The 22,061-nt window shown below is 43.1% G+C and overlaps 1 protein-coding gene across 15 annotated transcripts in view; it reads left to right on the top strand.

Moving 5' to 3' along the window:
* Positions 1–1,630: 1,630 nt before the first annotated feature.
* The window catches only part of PPIP5K1 (diphosphoinositol pentakisphosphate kinase 1), a 1,768,598-nt gene continuing 1,748,167 nt past the window's right edge, over positions 1,631–22,061 (top strand). For all 15 annotated transcript variants that reach the window (XM_085644342.1, XM_085644333.1, XM_085644343.1 and 12 more), the window contains exon 1: positions 1,631–1,760. The gene's annotated coding sequence lies outside the window, so the exon portion shown is untranslated. The remainder of the gene's footprint in view (positions 1,761–22,061) is intronic.

Here is a 22,061-nt window from a genome sequence, read left to right as displayed (position 1 = left end):
GTTGACTTACTTCCTCATGCCGTGTTGTCTCCAAGGTGATGGAGGCATTCTGGATTGTGAGCTGGGGGTGGGTGGGAAGGGGAGTTAAGAAATATAGTTGGATCTTAACCTGTGCAGACTTACTTAGGTGTGCTAAGAATAAACACACTTTCAACAAGCTAATTGTAGACTCACCACTATAGTGACATCTAGAGATCCATCTGGTGAATGGATGCAATCTCCAGGGAGCAGAGGGGAAACTGTTGTGGAGCTAGGTGCTGCAACACAATGCTCCCCAGTTTACTGAATAAACTCACACTTAAGGAGGCAACATCTGGGAGCATTATTACGCTACAAACTCTTGTGGGAGTTGCTTTTCTTCCTTCATATTAAAACGCATCATAAACTGAGCTTACTCTAACCTTGATTGATTACATTGTCCTCCACGTTGCACCAGTGTCACAGTATCAATTGCGGACTATTGCTGTTCTCCTCGTTCTAAATAAAGCATTACTAGGGTCCACACTTATAAACAGTGTTTCCAGAGTACCTAACCAAGGACACGTCAACTGTACCAGGCTATTACAATACAACGTATCAATTTATGTTGCTCGAATAAACTATGAGAATACCAGCAAACCCAATGCATTACTATCATGAGAGAGACCTAGAATGTATTCTGTAGTCAAATGTTTCTACTTGCTCCTTCACTATTGGTGCAAACACTGAGAACTATGTATGTGTGCATAATATACGAATGCCTTTGTCTAACGTCCTATAAAAGGTCATGTGTTTTTCTGTATTAAGAAGATCTTATTCAACAGCAAATCTAGGCCAGAATTTACTAAGAACTATACAGAATTCTCTGTACTTATGATTTCTATGCTTTGCAGCTAAATTTACTAATGGCATGTTCTATGTATCCTGCCTATTAATTCTTTATATTAGGCTTAGATATGACAATCCATGTCTCTCATTCTTATAAGAATGTTTCAGCATCTGCTATTGCGCAATTTGTGCTTAATCCAATAGAAAAAGTGACAGCTCCAGTCCAGGAAGCACCAAATTCCAATAGGGTGGGCTAGCTGCTCTTGGTCATTTATTTATTTTTATATAGCGCGTACTTTACCCGTACGTGTCAGAGCGCTCTAAAATAGAATCACTTACATTACATAAGGACTTCAGAGTACCCCACCAGGTGGATTTTAGGATATGTTTGTGCGCAGACGCTTTCCATGTTCATGTCAGTTAAAGCACTGGCTAGGTTACATGGCCCTCAGAGAACTGTCCGAGCCCCCAGGAAAGAGTCAAAAGAGTATGCCCAGCTGTTCGTTGTAAACAGGCCGTGACATCTCACCACCAAGGACTCTATGGTGTGCAGCCCACTCCCTTCCTCCCTCCACTCTTTCCTCTTGACGAGTGTCAGGCGGCATCAGTCTACACGGTACACCCGTCTCGCCGGGTCCAGAACACTCAGAACCCGCTCCCCAGCAGTAAAACACCACCAAATGCAAAGAGGGCGGCACGGACAAAGGCACGTGCGGACTCCACACCCAATCAGCACTTTGGAATTCTTTGACAGCATTTAGAGGTTTGGCCGAGGAGCTCCCAAACGCTCCAATCCTAGGTCGCCTTACATATTATGTTGCCTCCCAGTCCAAGACCACTCCGTGAATATGTTGTTACACAACCCGGAACAGTTAACATTAAGGCGAAATGACGTTGTTTAAAAACATCAACAATGGACGACGGACATTAGACTGAATTCACGAACTGTACATGTAAGTAGCGGACAGGTGCTTATCACACCAAACACTTTGCAGGATCTATACTGGTCCCGAAATAGCACACTGGAATGCATTGGCAATAAGGGATATGACAGCTGCAAAGTTATTTTTGTATCCATGTGCAATTCGATATTTGAAGAAGTGCCCAATGTGTGATGGTTGAATGTGTATGTGACATTTTTAGTGACACTTTATTGAAAGCTGAAAAGTGGTGGCGTTCTGGCATCGACAGTCCTGTTCTTTGTTTGCATTCAGTGAGTAGAAGGTTTGTGTTTATAATGAAACACTGAAACTACAAGTCCCAGGATGCATTTGAAAATAAATGACTGGATAGAGTACTTAACTCCTGACATGGGTCCACTGGAAAAACCAAGATACTATCTCTGAAATTGTTTTAAGTCAGACTATAGTGCACTTTATTCTTTGCGGCGTATACTTACATTTCCGTGGAACAGTAAAACAAAAAAATAATTTCAAGCAAACGGACATTCCTGTTTTTTTTGCATGATATATATTAATTGACCTCCAAATTCTCCATGTTAAAGTAAATACCTCATTCGGTCATTTGTTTTTAGTTGCATTCTGATGTTTCTTTTGTATGTCCGCATTGAAACAGTACCACGTGTAACAGAAATTAATTAATGTAAAGTTAAAAAAAACTTATGGTGATTACTTACATAGACTGAGTTCGCAGTTTAAATATGGGTCAGTTTCTGCATTAATGTATCCATGTACTGTGTTTCTCAAACGCGGTTAAAAATGCACTCCAGTGTTTTCTTGAATAAACCCACCCTAGTCCTTTAACAATTGTTTTCACCAAATAAAACTGGTTCAAGCAATGTGAACATTTTCATTGGCACGTTCGGTGTCAAAGCAACGTACGTTTTTTGCATAAAGAAGTTGAAAATGTTTAAGAAATATTTACAGGCACTGTATTATTTGTAACCTTTGTGGATAGCGAGTGATGTGGTGATTATCGTTTGCAGGCCAGTCGTTGAATTTATGAAACTCTTTAAATATCAGCTGGCATCTGAAATATTAATGCTTTTAATTTGAACGTACATGAACAACTAAAATAGTACATTTTTAGATAGGGCGGTGCGACTTTGTGCCATCGCACTGGGCGCCAAGGTTTAGGGGTTGCCCATAAATGACATGCTATGATGCAATAAGAGCAGCCTGCAGAAATCTGTGTGTGGGCTGCACTTTTCAGGGGGATAATAACAGCATTCTAATTCGGTGAATAATACACTTAATGGAGAGATCTTTGATTTGTCAAGTGGTAGTTTTTACTTATTCTAAAGTAGCATAGTGAGTTAAGTCGGCAAAGCACAACTTGTAGTAGGCATTTAACAGATTTGTATTTTTTGTAAATAGCTCAGTAGGTAACTGCGTACGTCACTGAGAGGATTCTTTTACTTGCTCTTGAAAATTTACCATCCTTTCAGTATGGCACAGTGACCCATTATGGACTGGAATGATAGTACTGCATGTAATCGGCAATATATAGGTTTAGAACTTTTTTGCTTTTTCTCAATTTTTCATCATTCTAAGGTTGTAAAAAGGATTGCTTTGGATAGTAATCCATTTTGTATTATAGACCAACCAAACCACTGTGTTACGTTTTATATCCTGAGTTTGTGGGGCAGGATTACAAACATTTTGCATGAGGTTTGCATCAAAAAGTGACACAAACCTTCTGCAAAATATTGTTTTGGGATATACCTCCCGCCCAAATCCTGATTTGTACCAGATAGTAGCCCTAAAGTCACGTGATGTAGCACTAGACTCTACTTCGCGCTACTTTGTGTCAAGGGAAAATATAATGGGTGATACATGTATGGTCTCATACAGACACCCCTGGATTTTGATAGGTGGTGCATGGATGTTCTCATCTCATGCAACCACCCGCTGGATTTTGATGCTAATCCCTATCTACTATCATTGGTAGAAAGGGATTTGTATAAAAAAGTACACCTCCTCAAAGCAGGCGTAACTGATTAGCACACATGCAAAGTGGTAGTGTTAAAGATTGTCAAAGCATATATTTTGGTACTGGAAGAGTACCCTTATAGTAGAAAACGGAAGGGTACCCTTTCAGTACAAAACTTATGCTTGGCATCCTGTACTCATCCTTGCACTATGGTGCATGGGTGTGTGCTTTGGCACAAAGCAGATTAACATAAGCCAGCAGTAGGGAAAAGAGCAACTGCACCATATCATAATAGAGATGGCCATATCTTAGTAGAGATGACACTGTTCTGCTTTCTCTTTTTCACACAGCTCAGCAACAGTGCATACGGCGCTGTGGTGCGTGAAAACGTAGTAAATCTGCCCCTTCATTTCTCCAGATGAGGCACTCTTAACATACAATGCGTAGCAGACCGTGTGACGTGTGAATACTCGACTCTGGCCCTTCTTGTTTTATGTAACATATCCTATATACTGATTTACCCATTCATTATCTATATATGATATATGTGTAATGAAAAGCACATTGGTATGAGTGTCACAATAAAAGGAATTAAATAAATGTGAGAGAGGGCTAAAGAGAAATGAGGAGCACAATTGGAGGGTGGTAGCGAGAGAATCCATGGAGAAGGATGTCGATGGGGCCTTGTGGGCATGCAGGTGGCAACAAATATTGTCAAATTGGGCACCAAGAGTGCTAAAGCCGGGGCTGGCAAATTACGTTACTGTCACATGTGATGTGACACTGAATAGGTCTAACGTTCAACTCTGCATTTTTTGAGATATGCTTTTTCACTTGTTAAGTGTTCTTGTGGTTTTTTTTTTTTTTCTGAAATACAGTTTTAAGAAAAGTACGTTTTAATATTTTTATGTTTCAGGAATTTGTATTGTGGTCCGTGTAAATTTTGCTTTCTTTAAGCATATGTTCTTTGATTAAAACTGCAAACTCTTGGAATTTCTATGCTCAACAGCAATTGTCAACATAGGGCATGTTTTTCAGCGGTAGGTAGTTCCTTCTACCTATGCTCAGACTGTCAAGTGTTTTCCTTTTGTTTATCCAACCTTAAAACATCTGATTGACTGGATCCATGCTATTCAGTGCTACCATCAGCTCTGTGTGTGTGTTACAACAAAACAGCAAAAAGCATATCGGTCCTCCTCTCAGTCAGCTGTTTTGTGGGGAAAGTTTTGCTTTCGTAGGGAGCATATGAAAGGTGTGTGCCTAGAGTAGACTTTTCGATATAAAGGAAGCTGGTCAATTAAAGAATTTATTTTCGTTCCCATCTTTTCATTCAGTGATGAAAAAGGAAAGGCCATCTGGAATGAATGCTGGCAAACATTACCCATATTAACGGCCCTTTCTTTATACTCCCCTCCTTAATGCTTGGAAAATTGAAGCTACTCAAAAACATGTAGAGAACTTATCAGTCTCCTGCCTACTCGTAGTTTCATCCAGCTCACCAAGTTTAAATAGAAATGTCATGTTGGCGAAACATTTCAGTGTAATGAGAATGTTTTTTACAACTATGATTGGTCGAGGTTTCTTGTTTGTATCTGTTGAATGAAATAACTGTGTTTATGGTTAGCATGTGATATCCTCATTGGTGTACATAGTACAAATTAAAAAGTCCACCACTAAGATGATGGGTTAAAGTAGCTTGGAGTATGTGCTTAAAGGAAATGTAGTTGCAACCAAAAAATCTGACTAAGGAATTCCATATATTTTTCTGTAAACATGAACCTACGGGTGTAAGATATATATGGCTCAGGCAGTATAGCACGCATAAATCATTACTGCTGTCTTACTACCAACCATTGTTTTCTAAGACTCAAAACTGCATCACCTTTACCAACTTACACCAATGCCACACTGCAACCACTGCTTCTGGGTTGTATCACATCAGGCCACCAGGGGCTGATCAGTGTAAGTGGCAGTGGGGATGGCATGGGGCGGAATTGATCCTATGCTACCATTGGGATTACCTTTTACAGGTTTGACAGTGGAGAAACTACCTTTATGCACTGTTTTGACTTTCATGGCTACTGCTACAGCTCACCTCGCACTCCAGTAAGGCCATCGCTACAGATATCTCTCAGAGCCACATATCCTTTAGGGAGATGCAAAAGTGAAAGTTAATGTCTGTTCTGAGCAAGTGTCGTAGAGTGTGGAGCTTTCAGTGCCAGTAGAACTCTGCCTCATTCCATCAATGCTCATTTATAGTCCGGGCCACTGGAATTATGCAGTAGGTTTGACTATATTATACAGCAAGAAAGGCAAATTATGCGGGATATTTTGTGAAAGTATTACTTTATTTTGACAAGTTAAAATTTATAAACCCTGTCTGGGAACGGGTTGCAACTCATGAGTACCAGTCTGACACCCAAATATAGAAATCAGCAACAGAAAGGTAACAAGGCACCTTTTGCAAAGGGCCTTCAACTGTGCGGCAACACGTCTCTATATTTTTAGTAACTTTTAAACTGTTTGAGCTAGAAGCACATTTTTACTTTGTTAAAATCTGCAAGTTATGCAGTAGATGGATTATGCGGCAAATTCATAATTATGCATAAAAATTATGTGGCCGCACAATCACACAATTCCAGTGGCCCTGCATATAGTATATTTTAGTGAGAAACCTGAATCTTGCCACAAGATTAGCTCACTAAGTTGAGCACATATATCAAAGATGTATTTAATCTGGCAACTCTTGTCTCTGCAAGGCCACCTAATCATTCACCATTCATAATTTTTTTATGACTTCTTTTGAAATGTGTAATTATAAGTCATATTCATGCCACAAAAAGTCTGTATGTGTAATGTGTTCTGGACATATGATCGTATCGATTTAATGTTTGCATTACCTTCTTTTCTGGTTTATCTAACTGGTGTTATCCATTCAATCTAAACAGTGTTATGCTTGAATCTTTGGGCAACTGTGGATTCCATTGAATCATTGTAAAATTGTATTTTTTTATTTTTATAAATCTGTTTGTTGATTTTCATGTCACACAACAAAAACGATCCAACATACAATGATACCATTTTTTTCGATGGTGGTCCAGCACCCACAATTATATTCTGCGAACATGCTAGAGATGCTTACTGAAATTTGAGCACACATACTCAAATTTTACCATCACATAGAGGGATTTGACATCGAAAGTTTATTGAAAATCATTTGCCATGGCATGACAAAAGTTCATAATATTCTAAGTGGAGCCCTGAAGAAGTCCGGGCAGGACGAAACACGTTGGCTACCACGAATGACTACTATAAATCACTATTCTAATGACGCTTTTCAAAAGAAGAAAATGAATAAAGGATATTTTTTCAACTGAAATACTGTCGCTAGATACAGTGATTTACGTTATGTGTCACATTTTTGGATTTATCACAATTAAAAACTTTTGATGAATATATGTCAGACTCCTAATAATTTGAAATATTGCTAATATAATTGTGGGTGTTGGACCACCATTGAAAAAATGTCAATGGACTCCCGGTCCAATTGCACCACATACAGACAGATAGTGCCCCACATACTTGGGTGGTAGGTGTGGCTAGTGTTTTGCCTCGATCCCTTTGTATATAGATGTTCATCCAATAATACCAGTACTGCCTTGAGTCCAATGTTGTGATACCCCAATAGCATAACGGTGAAAGTGTACACAAGAAAGAGAAGAAAAAAAAAATGTCACGCTGTAGAAGATAAGGATTTAGAATATTGTAACCGATGGCCCATATTTTATAGTGTTTCTCCGGACACTCCCTAGATTTATAAACCTATTTTTCTGCTGCAATGGCAAAGTCCATCCCCCTTGTCCATTCAAGGAATGGTGGGGCTTGTTGAGAGCGCTAGTGTCTGGCAATATCCCTCTTTGCAATGATGAAGCCCACACGACGAGTTATCGCTCATTGTGGCTACCTCCCCAATAAACCGTTAGGCCCAAAAAAAACTATTTCGGATCTAGTCTATGTATGATTTGGGAAAAAGGAGTGCAGAGGCAGGACCAGAATGCATGAATAGGTGGGCGTTCCAAAACCATATACAAGAAGGTTCCTCTTGACTGCTGGAATCGCCAGCATCCCTGTGAAGGAGTACCTCCCATATTTTAAAGTCGCGAGGGGCTATAATAATCACGGTGAAGATATTTCATTTGGATGAGACGAAGCCTCATCGATATTGCCAAGGTCTTAGCATCCCCTTTTGCCTCTGTCCAGTCGTCATCATCTAAAGGTCCCAGGTTCTACAGCGCTTTCAATATGACTTACAAATTTTCCATATTAGATTCCTAATCAGTGATTTAAGAAGGTTCAAGCCAAGGTGCACTTCTTCTTGTAGGCCGGGCAGATCCCACACATTGCATTTGGGAAGTGTAAGTAAGTAACTTTATTTGTCTCATTTTAATTAAAATCTTACAAAAAGAAATAACAGTAATTAAAATTCGTAATACAAAATATCAGCTCAGAGCAAGATTAGAAACTAGTATAAAATCCGAGCGTGCATAAGTGCTATATGAAGTTTGTCAGGCACATGGCTTGTCCCAAGGCTTCCGTGTGCACTTGGTTAAAGTGTAGGTGTGCAGAGTAAAAAGTTTTGTGGACTGCTTCATAACATTGAAAAGAATCGCACATCTGTCTTTGGAGTCGAGCGTTCAACTTTGTCAAAAAAGTTCCCAGGTGCCAGGCATTTCCCAAGCTGGCTTTCCAGCTGGCAACCTGACCCAGCTATCGCGGCTAATGCAGGAGGACCTCGGGTCCAGGAATGTTAGTAAAGTGCGAGTCTGCAGGTTAACAGCTTTTTTTTAGAAACAATAGGCCATCTTATACTGGATGTCCTGGGGGCCAGAAATGTTAAAGTGCATGTTTACCAGCTTTAAAGTGCATGGGTGCTGACTGGAGGTTGTCAAACCCGGGATTTGTCTGGTAACCTCTCGAGAACCTAATATAGAAAGATGAAGTAAGATTTTACAAACTGTCTGATAAGGTTGGAAACTTTGTTCAGGTGATACGTGTAACTTTATTGGAGATGTCCAAGACACCAGCATAACTCGGGGATTTGATGTTAGTGTTTTCTCCTTGGCTAGCTCCTTTACCGGATGTTTTGTGTCAGTGACCAGCCCCCGGCGGGTGGTCTATTTCACTACTTGCTTTTTTAGGTAGTTTTTGTTCAAATGTGTTTAAAAATGTAATGAAATAACAGTTCAGAATGGGGTTGTCGGTCTCTAGACAGGATATGACGGACTGCCTACAAGTACAGATCCCTTTGCTTGTTAATAAGGAATTCAGGAGACACCTTCTCTATGCTGTCATGTTGGGGCAGATACAGGTTAGATGCAGGAGGTTCTATTTGCTTCAGCCACATAAGCAGCAGCATCTGTCACTGGTGTATAGCCATGCAGGTTTTTCCTCTAGTGTAGGTGCACAGCCCAGGCGGCACTGCAACAGCTTTAGTTTCAAGTGAAGCAGATATGTTTAGTTGAAGTATGACACTCGCTTTAGCTTCAGGTAGCTGTTGATGACCGTCCAGGCATGACCTCTTTTTACGAGCTTCTCTTTATCCTTGAGAAGAGAGATTTTGGCCATTGCAGAGTTACTAGTTTTTTAAAGACAGTATAAGAAAGGGGCAAAGCCTAGGGGTTCCTAAGATGCAGGTTTGCTTGGGATTGGCACATGTACACTTTAAAGCTGCTCCTATGACTACCGATACCCGAGTTGTCAATTGCAGACCACAGGATGTTATTTAAAGTGTTGTGCTCTGCATGTTTTAATTTAAAGCAGCACGCAACAAATTCCTCCTGCCGTCTTTGAGCGATTGCGTCATAAGGCTGAAGACCAGTAATTGAAGCTTGTCCAAAAGGGCTGAGGTGCGACTAAGAAGGTCCTTGTTTGCATAGGTTAAGGTTGGCAGGCTTTTAGCCTCCATTGTTTCAAGAGTGACTTGAGTGTCGGGCCTTTCAGTTTCTTGTGCAGGATTTTAATGGTGGTGAATAAGGCGTTGCTCTGGTTTGCGATGTCTCGAAACTGTCGTTTAGCCGTTCCCTTGTCATCTAACAGTACTCCTAGATACTTGTATTCTTTAACTGTTTCTGTGACATGTGTGCCAGGATACATTGTTCTTGATTGCCTTGCTGACCATTGTCACCTTGGTTTTGTTTCGGTTACTGACCAGGTCGTTTTGTGTAACATTCAGGGTTTTTATCAATCTCTGCAAATTTACTTTTGTTAGGCTTCATAGGTCCATTTTGCCTGCGTATAATAAATCATAAAGAAAAGCTACTATGCCGAGATGTGGAGTGTGGCTAGTGGTTTTGTTAATAACAGGTGAGAAGTCTGATATAAAAAGGCTTTAAAGGCATGGAGCCAGCACACACCCCTGTTATAAGCCTTGTTGAGTGCAGATCTTCCTTGACAGTTGAGAGCCAGCTCCGATTTTGATCCACACCTATGTTTGACTGTGAAGCGACTCAATGGTTCTGCAGGGGTGTGGAATTTAATAAAAATCTACTTGTCCCTGGGGCAGGTTGTTTCATAAATCTACTTGTCCTGTAACAAAATCCGCTTGCCTCTTTGGTGCCACGTAGTGCAGCGACAATTTATGGCAGCAATCTCATTATATAAGAGCTCTGATATATCCTCTCTGATTATGCCAGGGCTCATACCATAGTAGTGTTTGAATACTTGCAAACCCTTATGTTGCCACGTTTCCGCAGAGCTACAAAATGGTGCTGAAGGCAGTGGTAAACAATCGTTCCAGGGTTAGAATGCCCTTTTGAGTCCCTGAAAACCTACTAACTTGCATGCTTTAAGGGTTTTCAACAGCTCTTCTCTAATCTTTTCCCATACTGAGAAATGTTGGAAATTTACTCCTGACCATGGCAGATGTAAACCTTCTTCCAGGGTTGGGGAAAAAAGTGATTGAAGGGAAAGTGAACTTGCAAACACTCAGATTTTTGCATGAGCAAATCTACACATGCATATTTGCTCATGCTAAAATGCAGTTCACAAATATTTTCTAGGAGAACTATTTCTTGTCCTACTTTTGTAATTTCTTGGGAATTCACGAAAGCTGTATAATGCAAGGACATATACCATGGGTGCACTCTTGAGACTTTCTTTAATAATTGGGCCTCTAATTTGTACTGGCGTTGACCATGACCTTTTGCGTTTATTAAAATTCTGTCTCTCTCTCTGTATTGGCTGGCTTCACGGTGAGTGACATCATTCGGCTCTTTCACAAGGAGTATATTGGCACACAAAGTAGTTTTGTTCAGTGCCAGTAACTACTGTGGCAGTGTGTGCTTTTTGAGACCAAAAACAATTTTTGCTTTTGCCAATGTTTGTTATAATGGTGAGGGCCTGGCAGCTCTCACACCAATAAGGTTTTACAAAAACCATGCCAAAACAATTCACACATTGACAAAAGTAAAAAGCTGACCACCAATTTCAGACCCACTGTCTTTGCCAATGCTTTTTTATTTTCGCTTCCCATATTCTTATTGAAACCGGTTACACTGAATTTCCATTATGAATATTTTGGGAAATACTAGCATGCATCAATACATGTTACTAAATGATGCTGCAAAGAAATGGAATCTGAAATTTTACAGTAGTTTAGCAAAATGGTATTTTTTCCTGTTTTCATATTTTTATGAATTTGTTTTGGGGGGAAAGCAAAGAATCGTCAATCTTGCTTTCAAGCTTCTGCAAATATTTGCATCAAATCAGAAAGCATCCTGGGAGCATTATACATAGCCTCATATTGCTAAACTTTGAAAAAGTGTGTACACATTTCTATACTGGAACCACAGTCAGAGCTTACAACATTTACTTAGAGCGCACACCCTAACAATAAAGGCTTTCAATTAATGATACATGATATACTACTGGCCCTCCCAGCTTGTAATTCTAAATGACTGGCTCCACCGGGGATGGGAGGACCCTGCCTTTAGGGGTGAAGTAACGTTTATGGGATGGAAGCTATACTAGACATGATTTTACGGAGTACCCATGGCCCGCTCTCTCCCAGAGTTCTCTAATGTGAGTTTTATTAGTGTGGAGGTTGGCAACGAGATGGACAGGGAGTGATGGCAAGATTACTCTCCAGATCCCCCTTTGGAGAGGTAGACTGCTTGGCCAGGTGGCTTGCCTGGAGGACTTTGGTAAGTGGGATCTATCTGTATGTCACATTTGGGGGATGCGTGGCAGGAATCTCACATGTGATCCTTCCAAGAATTACAAACTCACTTTACCGTACATAGATACCAGTTCTATAAGTTCCTTCAACTCCGGCATGCCCTGATGTCCCACCAGGAGTATATTGGGGAGGAACACAAATTCAGCCCCTTGGAGGCTTGGTTGCTCAAGGGGGCCTTGGGACAGGGGAGTATCTTCTGGGTGCATAAATCATTAGTTATCAACTCGCTAGACCTATTTGTTCCGGTGAGGGAGTAATGGATATCTTAGTAGGCCCCCGGAGAACATTGGATGGTGGGAAGCCCTCATGGGACCAAGAAGACTGGCGATCTCCTCCAGTTCTGCCTGATCCAATTAAAATCTTTGCACATTAGTTACCTGACTCCAGTGTGGCTATGGAGGGCAGGGAAATGCCCCTTTCAGGATTGCCCCCACTGTAGCGAAGAGTGGGCATATTTCTTCCTGTCCTGTGATAGGAAGCTATTGGGGAGCTGTTATCTAAATCTCTGTCTCAATTTTTGACTGTCCCATCAACCTCTCGTCACGTATAACCCTATTTGTTTTACTGGAAGATGTGGGGGGATTCAGGAATGAACGATCTTTGGTGAGACTGGGGATGCTGATGGCTAAACGAGATATTGACCAAATGTGGAACTCTGCCAACCCGCTTGTGCTAGCTGCATGGCGCAAAGCGATGAATTGGTGTGCAAAGGTGGAGGAGCCCATCCATGTTGCATGAGGATGTCAAGACAAACATGAGAAGATTGAGGGCATACTATGGTTTCAAATGATCTGCTTGAGATTACTGTATGTGTGTATTCTACTGGAACTGTCCTTGATGGTTTGCACTATACAGTTGATTGTTTCTATGAAAAACTTAATGAAACTCAGTTAAAAAAAATAATGAACAAAATGACAATAAACAAGGGGAACTGAAGATATGAATTTTTAGGCTTTAATTGAAAATGGCACTACAAAGTGGCAAGCTCCAACTGCAGTCAACTGGTCACAGTAGACCGGGACTTTGGTGCGATTTGAGGCCAACCTTGCTGAAGCATAGATCAGATACACCAACCGGGTTAATCCCGGCCAGAAGGTTTACCTGGGGACTTTGTCTTTTTACTGGAAATCAAAATCCTTCAACATGGCAAAGCAGCAGGCTGTTTCAGAAGAGGGCTCCATGGCTTTGGATAGGCTTTGGATGAGGTCCATGTGAAGCAGTTGGCTTAGTCAGGAAAAGCTAGGAGCAGGAAAATTTGAAATTCACACCCAGGGAAGTCCTCTCCCCAGCCGGATACTTTTGGTGCTGTTGGCCAATCAAGTTTTTAAAGTTTGGGCGTAGTCACTTTTTTTTAGCTCGGGTTCTGCCAGTGTGGCAAGGCACCAAGCTGAAGCCAAAGAGGGGCTCAAAGATACCATGTACCATTTGAAACTGAATTTCTGCTACAGAAAAGCTGTGAGCAGGAAAACATGGATCTCAATCGCAGCGGAAGTGCACCCTGGGCCTATCGACTTGGCAGGTTTGTCGGAGTACTCCCAGAGGATTTAGGGGTAATGCTTTCTAACTCCCAGGTTTTTTCAGGATGTTAGGCGGAGTACACTTTGACACAAACAAGCACCTCAGGGACAGCACTTGGAGGTCAAGACTCACTCCAGCAGAAACCACCAGTAGGTTTGAGGGCAAGTCCAATTGGAAGTGTTCAGCTTGACTCTGCAGGAAAAGTGCTTCTTGCAGCTTGTCATGTCCCTTCCGGTTGATAGGAGGTCAGCTAGCTGACTCTTGGGGTCCAGTTCTTGTCCAGGGTACAAGTGGGAGCAAGTCCAGCCCTTCAGGTCTCAAACAGCAGGTGCAGTCCTTTCTCTGTTCTTCCACAGGTCCAGAGTGTTCTGAAAGTTCTACCCAAGTGTTCCGAATTGCGGGCAGCAAGAGGCAGACAAATCGCCTTTTGTTCTCCTTATTTATTAATTAGTAATCAACACAATTCTATAGTTTGTCTTATGTCCCTCTCTGGACCTCAGATCCTCTGGAAGGCATTCCTTCCAGTTCAGTCGTCCGGAACAAAGAAGACAAAAATGGGGAGACAACCAGCGTTGTGTGTGACTATTAACGTCTCAAGAGGGAAGGGAGTGGGGGGCAAACACCCGACATGCAGCGAAGGTGGCCGCCGGTAAAAGAAAGTACCAAAAAGAAAACTTGCTCCACCTGTGATTTTGCCCCTCGAAAAAGAATATAGTGCAGAACGTATCCAAGTTGAACCAGCGTCTTTCTTATAGTGCTCCCCCCACCCCCCTTATTTAAGGAATAAACCCGCTCCTCCTACCGCCTCCTATTCCCCAGTAATCTAGCAGGACCTGAGTGAGCCATGTTCCTCCTGGAATGCGGATGGTGAGTTTCTGGCGTCGTTTGCCCTCTGGCGCTTGGATCGGCATCTTGGTGATGAGATTCAGGCCTTTCAGACGGAGGTCAGTGTCGACTCCGTTTCTCTTGCCTCCCTCTCCGCTTCTTCCTGGTGGGGTTCCAGGACTCTGCTCCGAAGCACTACTCTTCTCTACATCGAGAGATACACTCCCTTCTTCCTGTTCCGCTTTTGAATCCCCAAGGGGGGCATGGCTCAACCTTCTTGTGTAGTCGGGCCATGGTAGTTTAAAGAGCTCGCAGCATGTGACGGTCGGGTTTCCCTCTCTGGCACACATGATATCTTCGTCCCGATACGAGGGCTGGAAACAGAGCAGAGTTTCAGGCAAATAAGGTGGCATGCATTCATCCTCTGTAGTTTCAGGGTAAGGGGGACGTACCGCCTGACACCAAGGCTTCCTAAAACTTTAATAAAATGACTAGTACTAAAATGGTATAAAATATTAAATCATTGATTGGCTGCTTGTCAAGTTAGGGATAGGTGTTGGAAATTTGGAATCATCCACTAGGAAGTGTAAGCACATACTTAAAAATGATATACATAGAGCAGAGCCACAACTACTGTTATTAAAAATACGGAATAGCATTCAAGAGTGCTATATTGACTAACTGTTTACACTACATTTTTATAAATCCACCTAACATAGCTTAAAAATACAATTATGTATTGTTCCTGCAACATTAGAGGAAATCAAATGACAGAGTCACTAATAATACTACATAGCTCTTCAACAAAGATATCACTGATTAATCCCAGGAATTCTGAACATGGTAAATCACTTTTGAGCTTTTTTACTGTTCTAAATTGTCAGTTGGGGACATAATTATAGAAAACTATTAAGTCATTTGCCACAAATTCAGTTGGAAAAGAAGAGCAGGTTGAACGGTATCCAGAAGAATGGTTTCACATTATGCAGAGAAGAAAATTCTACAAAGAAATTAATGATAATTTGCTACATCTAACCAAACAAGATTGGTTAGATGTAGCAAATTATCAGAGTGACATGCAAGTTCAGTGGAAATGGAGAAAAATATTCCTCAAACTGATAGTTATCAATGCTAGGGATTGGGCTCGAACAGAATTCTGTCCCTCCAATGCAGCAGAATCAAGCCCACCAGAAACCTTGGATTAAAACTTACAATGGAGAGTATGTTAATTGTGTGCTTTCGTAAAAAGTCTAAGAATGTCTGCCCTCATGACATGTTACATTACTTTGCCAGACAATTTGCTAGTGCGTATGGAGCAAGGAGAACCAGGTCCAAAAACTGATGAGAAGATACCTGGACTATCACAATGCGTTGCTATACTAGTGACAAATAGTGTGATATACAAAAGCTATTTAACAATAAAATTGAGGACCTAATGTAAGGACCTTCACATCAGGTCACCATAGCCATGTGCAGATTTTTAGTAAACCATGCCTCCCTTACTGATTCAAAAGAGCTCTTCAGCATGATTGACTTGATGCAGACAGCTGTAGCATTAGTGGTAGTTTTAATTGCTAATACTGGGTACAGATGCACAAAATTAAATACTTTGACATCCATTTTGTAAACATTACGAAATGAATGAGCAGATAAGACTAATTTAGCACAGTAAATATCATGGATTTAGTAATTGCAGAGAAAACAGAGAAGAAATGTGCCAATCATATTAATGCAACTTATTTAAGTCAAAACAGAAAAGGTGAGGATCCCCAGAGTTATTTTAGGCTGAAACAAAGAGAAAATAAGAAGAACAAAATAATTTAGAATCGTTAGTAGCATTAGACAAAAGGTGTAAGGAGAATGAGCAAGTACAAAGGAAAGGGAATCCTAGGGGAATATAAATATTGGGGCATGACAGGTTATGTCTTCGGTTTGAGAAGAATAATAAAAAGGAGAAGACTGGAAATAGGCTTACATAAAGTGGTTGACTACCTGGCTGAGTTACATGGGGAATTTAAACATAGACTGGATAAAGGTACTAAGGAAGCAAATGGTTTTACAAAATCTGCCTTGAACTGAGATAAAGAGTTTTCTTACTAATGTAGAGCTGCAATCTATACTACCACAAAGGAACTGAGGGGGGCAGCAGAGGGCTACGAGTACCTTGATTCGAGGACACCATCCTTCAAATGAGTATTTAGTAGTAGTGAAGGATAATGCCATAGCTAAGGTAAGTCCCCCTTCTCAGCAAAATAGAAAATCATGAATGAATGAGGACAAAAGTAGGTTAGAAAATTATAGAACTTTAGGATGTAATTAGGGTATGGACCTGCATGACCTTATTAGTCTCTTCTGACTAGTCACTATGAGCTTCCAGCTTCCAAGCTAAGGACTGTACGTTTTGACTGGAGCGTGTAGCTGAACTTTCTTCCACAACGTGCCTGTTTTGAAGCTATTAAAACCATTTCCGAAATCTGAGGCTGATGAAAAGGATTTTAATAAAACATCCTAAACAATTTTAATAAAACATCCTAAACATATACCTATGCGAAATGTTAAGAGCATGAACAGGTCGTGTTACCATAGCTCTTTGTTTCATATAACACCTCCCCCTTCCATGTAGTGATTAGCTGTCTGGGCATTTGCTGCTGACCTGTACCGGGCCAGGTACACATCCTGATTTGTGGTGGCAGTATTCTATCAGTATGTGGGTTCAAAGGGGTGCCTAGAGGTATTTTGAACCATTTCAAATGTTGTATCAGGTCCAGGAACCATAACTACCTCGATATATAAGAAAACCACTCAAGTTCAACCCTGTGCCACTGTCTAGCCAGCTTCACCCCAGGGCCTGCACAACTCAAGGGCACTTAAGCAATTTATGTATCAAGCATTGCCAATGCCCCTGAAAGTGCAGAAACAATTCCAGACCCATGCACGCTCACGGAAATACCAACTACTTCCCTTTTAGGAATTGACTTTCATGGGGTGGCAGAAATTTACAGTCATAGTTGCCACTTGGAGGGAGGTTTGGGACAAAGTGTAGATGAGGTTACACATTTATGGCTTGCAGTAAATGGACTGTGCAAGAGGTATTACTCCTTTGCAACAGTACAAGGATTTCATTATCATTACGGAAGTATGTCTAGTAACTTTTATGCCCTTGTCTGTGTATCCTAAACGACAGTAACAGAACTGCGTCTTCAACGTGAGCGCTAGAAGAAGTTTTATAGTCACTGGGATAATCCCCAGACAATAGCCAGGCACAACACCTGTTCACAAGTGTTCGAGTTACCACGGTGTGATATTTGGCAGTCTATAGTTTCATGGGCTGCACTAGTCATACACAGTGACTGCACTGCTTGGCAGTAGTCAGACAGTTACTGGAGGCAGCAGAAGTCACATTCTGGGCAAACAGGAGGCTAAACAGTGACAGAGGTGTCATAAAAGCTTGTCCTTTAAGTCCGTTTGTCTGCTGGTGGAGGCAGGGGTAAACTGGACAAAAGGCCCTCACACTCAACCGTCACTTGAAGAAATGATGTGATATGCTACGGTTGGGAGTCATGCTTAGTTTTAGATCCCTTGAAGAAATGATTCACTGATGCAGATATGCTGGCCTCTTGTGATTATAGTGTGGTGGTCGTGCAATGTGCAGGCACTTAGGACTCCCATGATTATCTAGTGTGGTGAATATGAAGTGATGCTGAGTGTATGTGTTCGATCTGGAACCATTGGCGTGGGTCTCCCTTCCATTTTTCGCTTTTGCCTCCTCTGTGTTTGCTGGTGTTAGATGCTCTGGGCGCTGTGCCACTGCCATTCAGTGCCACAGCGCGAATGCTCCCTATTGTAAATTAACTGCACTACCTTCTATAATCCTAATTGACCCAAGGAACCTGATAGGAAAGCCGAATTTAGTATACCTGAGCTCAGAATATTAAAGTGCATCTGGTAGTGAAGATTATTTCTAAATTCTGTGGTTGAAAATACCACTTTTAGAAAGTGGGTATTTTCTTGCCTAAACCTTCCAGTGTGCTCTGCTGTTATGTGTATTGGCTGTCTGGTTTTGGAGGGACCGGGCAGGCTGAGCCCGACCTGGAATGAATACAGAGATCTGCAGTTGGAGTATGGGGAGGGGTGACCCTTTGATCTGAGCAGGGCTGTGCCTGGCAAGGTGAATGATGGCTCCACCTCCCACTGTGCGTTTGATAGCAGACCCACTCTTCCTGAAAGGCAGGATGCAACCTTGTAAACAAAGTGCTCCAGGACGACACCAAACTGGTTCTGCTGGGTTCAGTGATTTGTGACTTTTTGAGAACAAAGACTTTTGGGGTATAAAGATCTGTGCTAAAACCCCTACACGGTGTGTTACTTCTGGATGTCAAGACGAACCTCTGTCCGTGTAACTAGAGGGAAAGGACTTTGAAACTGTCATCCATCTTGCTGAAGCAACTTCCCAAGGTCCTGATTTGAGCTTGCCTCCTGCTGACGTCTCGGGGACATTAGACTTCATCCATCAGCCGCCCGTATTCCTATTTGAGGGGAATTCTACTCGGAGGTGAGGCCTCTGTTGAGAATTCCAGAGCCTCTGGTTCTACTGCGGGGAACGCGGGCTGAAAGTCATCGTATCGCTAGTGTGGGCCGCTGCAGCTGAGGAGTTGTGCCGCTGAGTGCCCGCATTTGCCGTACTACGAAAATCATCGTTATCGCTATTGTGGGCTGCCGCAGCTGAGGAGCTGTTGCCGCTGAGAGCCCGCATTTGCCTGTGTTACCCAAGTCATCGCTATCGCCATTGTATGCCGCCGCAGCTGAGTAGCTGTTGCCGCTGAGAGCCTGCATTGGCCTGTGTTACCAAAGTCATCGTTATCGCTATTGTGGGCCGCTGCAGCTGAGGAGCTGTTGCCGCTGAGATCCCGCATTTGTCTGTGTTACCAAAATCATCGCTATTGTGGGCCGCTGCAGCTGAGGAGCTGTGCCGCTGAGTGCCCGCATTTGCCGTCCTACGAGAATCATCGCTATTGTGGGCCACTGCAGCTGAGGAGCTGTGCCGCTGAGAGCCCGCATTTGCCATTCTACGAGAATCATCGCAATCGCTACTGTGGGCCGCTGCAGCTGAGGAGCTGTGCCGCTGAGTGCCCGCATTTGACGTCCTACGAGAATCATCGATCGTGTGGGTCGCTGCAGCTGAGGAGGTGTGCCGCTGAGTGCCCGCACTAGTCACCACTTCTAGGATCTTGTTATCACCTGCGTGTGCCGCTGGGTGCCCGCCTTAAGCCCCGCCCCAGGATTATCGTGAGTGCATGCTGCGGACCGCTACAGCTGGGAGCTGTGGCCGCTGCGAGTCCGCCTGTCATCACCGCGGCTCCCTTGTGAGGCTGCGTGCCGTGCCTCCTTTAAATCTCAGGTACATTGTGCATCACCAGGTCGCTTGGACCCTGGCCTCGAACTAAGTTTGTTCCACACGCTTTTTGAGTGCCTTGCTTGCATTTGAAGTGAATCTGTAATTATGTGCATTGTGGTTTCTGGAGTGCTTTTAAACCTTGTGTTCAGTTTATATAAAGATACAAAAAATTCTATAACTACTTGTGGTGTCCGTTTGTAGCCACCTTCCTGTGTTGTTGTGTATGGTCATAAATGCTTCACACACTGTCTCGGAGATAGGCCTGTCTGCTCGTGCTACGTTACCACAGGGTTGAGCAGGGGTTATCAAAGGGTGTAGCCCCCTTACTCTGACTTAGGAACTAGGATCCCTATTTGGACCTCGGAGTCAGCCGCTGCCCTCTAGAGATCCCCATTTCTAACAGTAGGCATGCATACTTCTTGCTGTTATAGCTTCCAATCTCAGCAGATTTGGTGTTTCAGATCTCCTTGCAGTAAGGCATTCCTGCTGAATCCATTCTCTGGCTGAACGGGTATGATTTCTCCAAGCTAGGCAGTCTTATTTTCTAGTCCCATCAGCAGCAGAGATTCTTCTCAGCAGTATAGGTATAGTCCTTACAACTGAAAGGGAGAAACGAATCAATCAGGGTTTATAAAGCACAGCTACTTACCTGAAGGGTCTCAAGGCCCTTGGGGGGAGGGGATGGGGGCGCGCAGCTCCCGGAAGATCACAGATCTCCGTCAATGAGCCAGATCTTGAGGTCTTTCAAGAACTTGTAGAGTGATGGTGTCTGTCAGAGGTGGAGAGGGAGGGAGTTCTATTCTTTAGCAGCTAGGAGGGAGAAGGAGCGTCTTCCTGATCTGGTCTTCCTGATGTGTGTTACCGTCGCAAGGGAGAGCTGGGCTGAGCGGAGAGATCTTTGTGGTGCGTGGAACGTGAGGTGGTGGTTCATGTAGGGGGGTCTGGTGTTCTGGAGGGTTTTCTGGGTGTGTGAACTTGAAGGTGATTCTCTTCTCGACGGGTAGCCAATGTAGTGTCCGTAGGTGTTGGCTGATGTGGCAGTGGCACTGTACGTTGAGAACTAGTCTGGTGGCAGTGTTTTGGGCGTTCTGGAGTTTGCGGGTTAGGTTCTTGTTCATATCGACGTAGAGTGCGTTGCCATAGTGTAGGGCGTGGGTGACGGTTTTGCTGTGTTCAAGGGGAATCCAGTTTCAGAGCAGGCGTAGGGTGTGGTAGCAGGTGGCGGTGCTGATCTGGCAGTCCGTTTTGAGTTCGTAGTCCAGGAAGATTCCAAGGTTGCGTGCGTGGTCCGTGGGGGAGGGTGGGTTCCTGAGGGCGGGGGACCACCAGGTGTCGTTCCGGGTGTCGGGGTGTGGGCCCATGATGAGCACCTCTGTCTTGTCTGTGTTGAGTTATAGGCAGCTGTTCTTCATCCACCTGGAGACTGCTTCCATTCCATCATGAAAGTTATGTTTGGATAGGTTTGGTTCGTCAGACAGGGAGAGGATGAGTTTGGCGTCGTCTGTGTATGATACAATGTTGAGTCTGTGTGATCTGACGATGGATTCGAGCGGGGCCAGGTAGATGTTGAACAGGGTCGGGCTGATGGAGGAGCCATGGGGGACTCTGCAGGTGGTCTGTGTGGGTTCCAAGAGGAAAGGAGGAAATCTGACCCGTTGCGTTCTGTCAGAGAGGAAAGAGTGGTTCCATTTGAGGTCCTTGTTCCGGATTCCCACGTTGTGTAGCCTGCGGGCTATGGTGCGATGAGAGACTGTATTGAAGGCCGCAGCGAGGTCCAGGAGGATGATGGCCACAGTCTCTCCTCTGTCGAGGAGGGAGCAGATGTCGTTTGTCACAGTTAGAAGGGCGGTTTCAGTGCTATGGTTCTTCCTGATGCCGGTTTGGGAGGAGTCGAGGATGTTGTTTTCTCCTATGAAGGCGGCAAGTTGACTATTGACGGCCTTTTCCATGACTTTTTCCAGAGGGTGCAAGGATACATCCTTGTCTTCCTCTACATAGGTGTGCAAAGTTCTTAGAGTGAAATGGTGAACACATATGCTATAATGGCAAGCTTATATCTAATGATGGGACAGTTGTCTCACTCCAAGTAGCTTCTAAGTTGGAAAACAAATGTTTGGGGGCAACAAATCACTGTCAACAGTATTTTCCCTTTGGTTGGTCTCTGCTCTGTGGCAATCATTTGGAGGTGAACCAGTGACCTTTCTGTTGTGGATTCCAGGTAGACTGTTCTGGCACTCGGCACCACGTGCAGAAAGTGTGGGTTAGGCAGGGAGCCTACGTTTTTTTTATGAGGTGTGTGTCCTAGGCCTTGCTTACAGGCTACTGTTTATCGTTCAAGTGTCACTCACTGGCTGGGTGAAGGGGTCTTGTTGGAACAGGTTCTGTTTT

The sequence above is a fragment of the Triturus cristatus genome, chromosome 3_1, assembly GCF_964204655.1.
Source record: "Triturus cristatus chromosome 3_1, aTriCri1.1, whole genome shotgun sequence".
Taxonomy (NCBI): domain Eukaryota; kingdom Metazoa; phylum Chordata; class Amphibia; order Caudata; family Salamandridae; genus Triturus; species Triturus cristatus.
The sequence above is the reverse complement of the archived record's forward strand: the minus strand, read 5'-3'. Positions and strand labels throughout refer to the sequence as shown.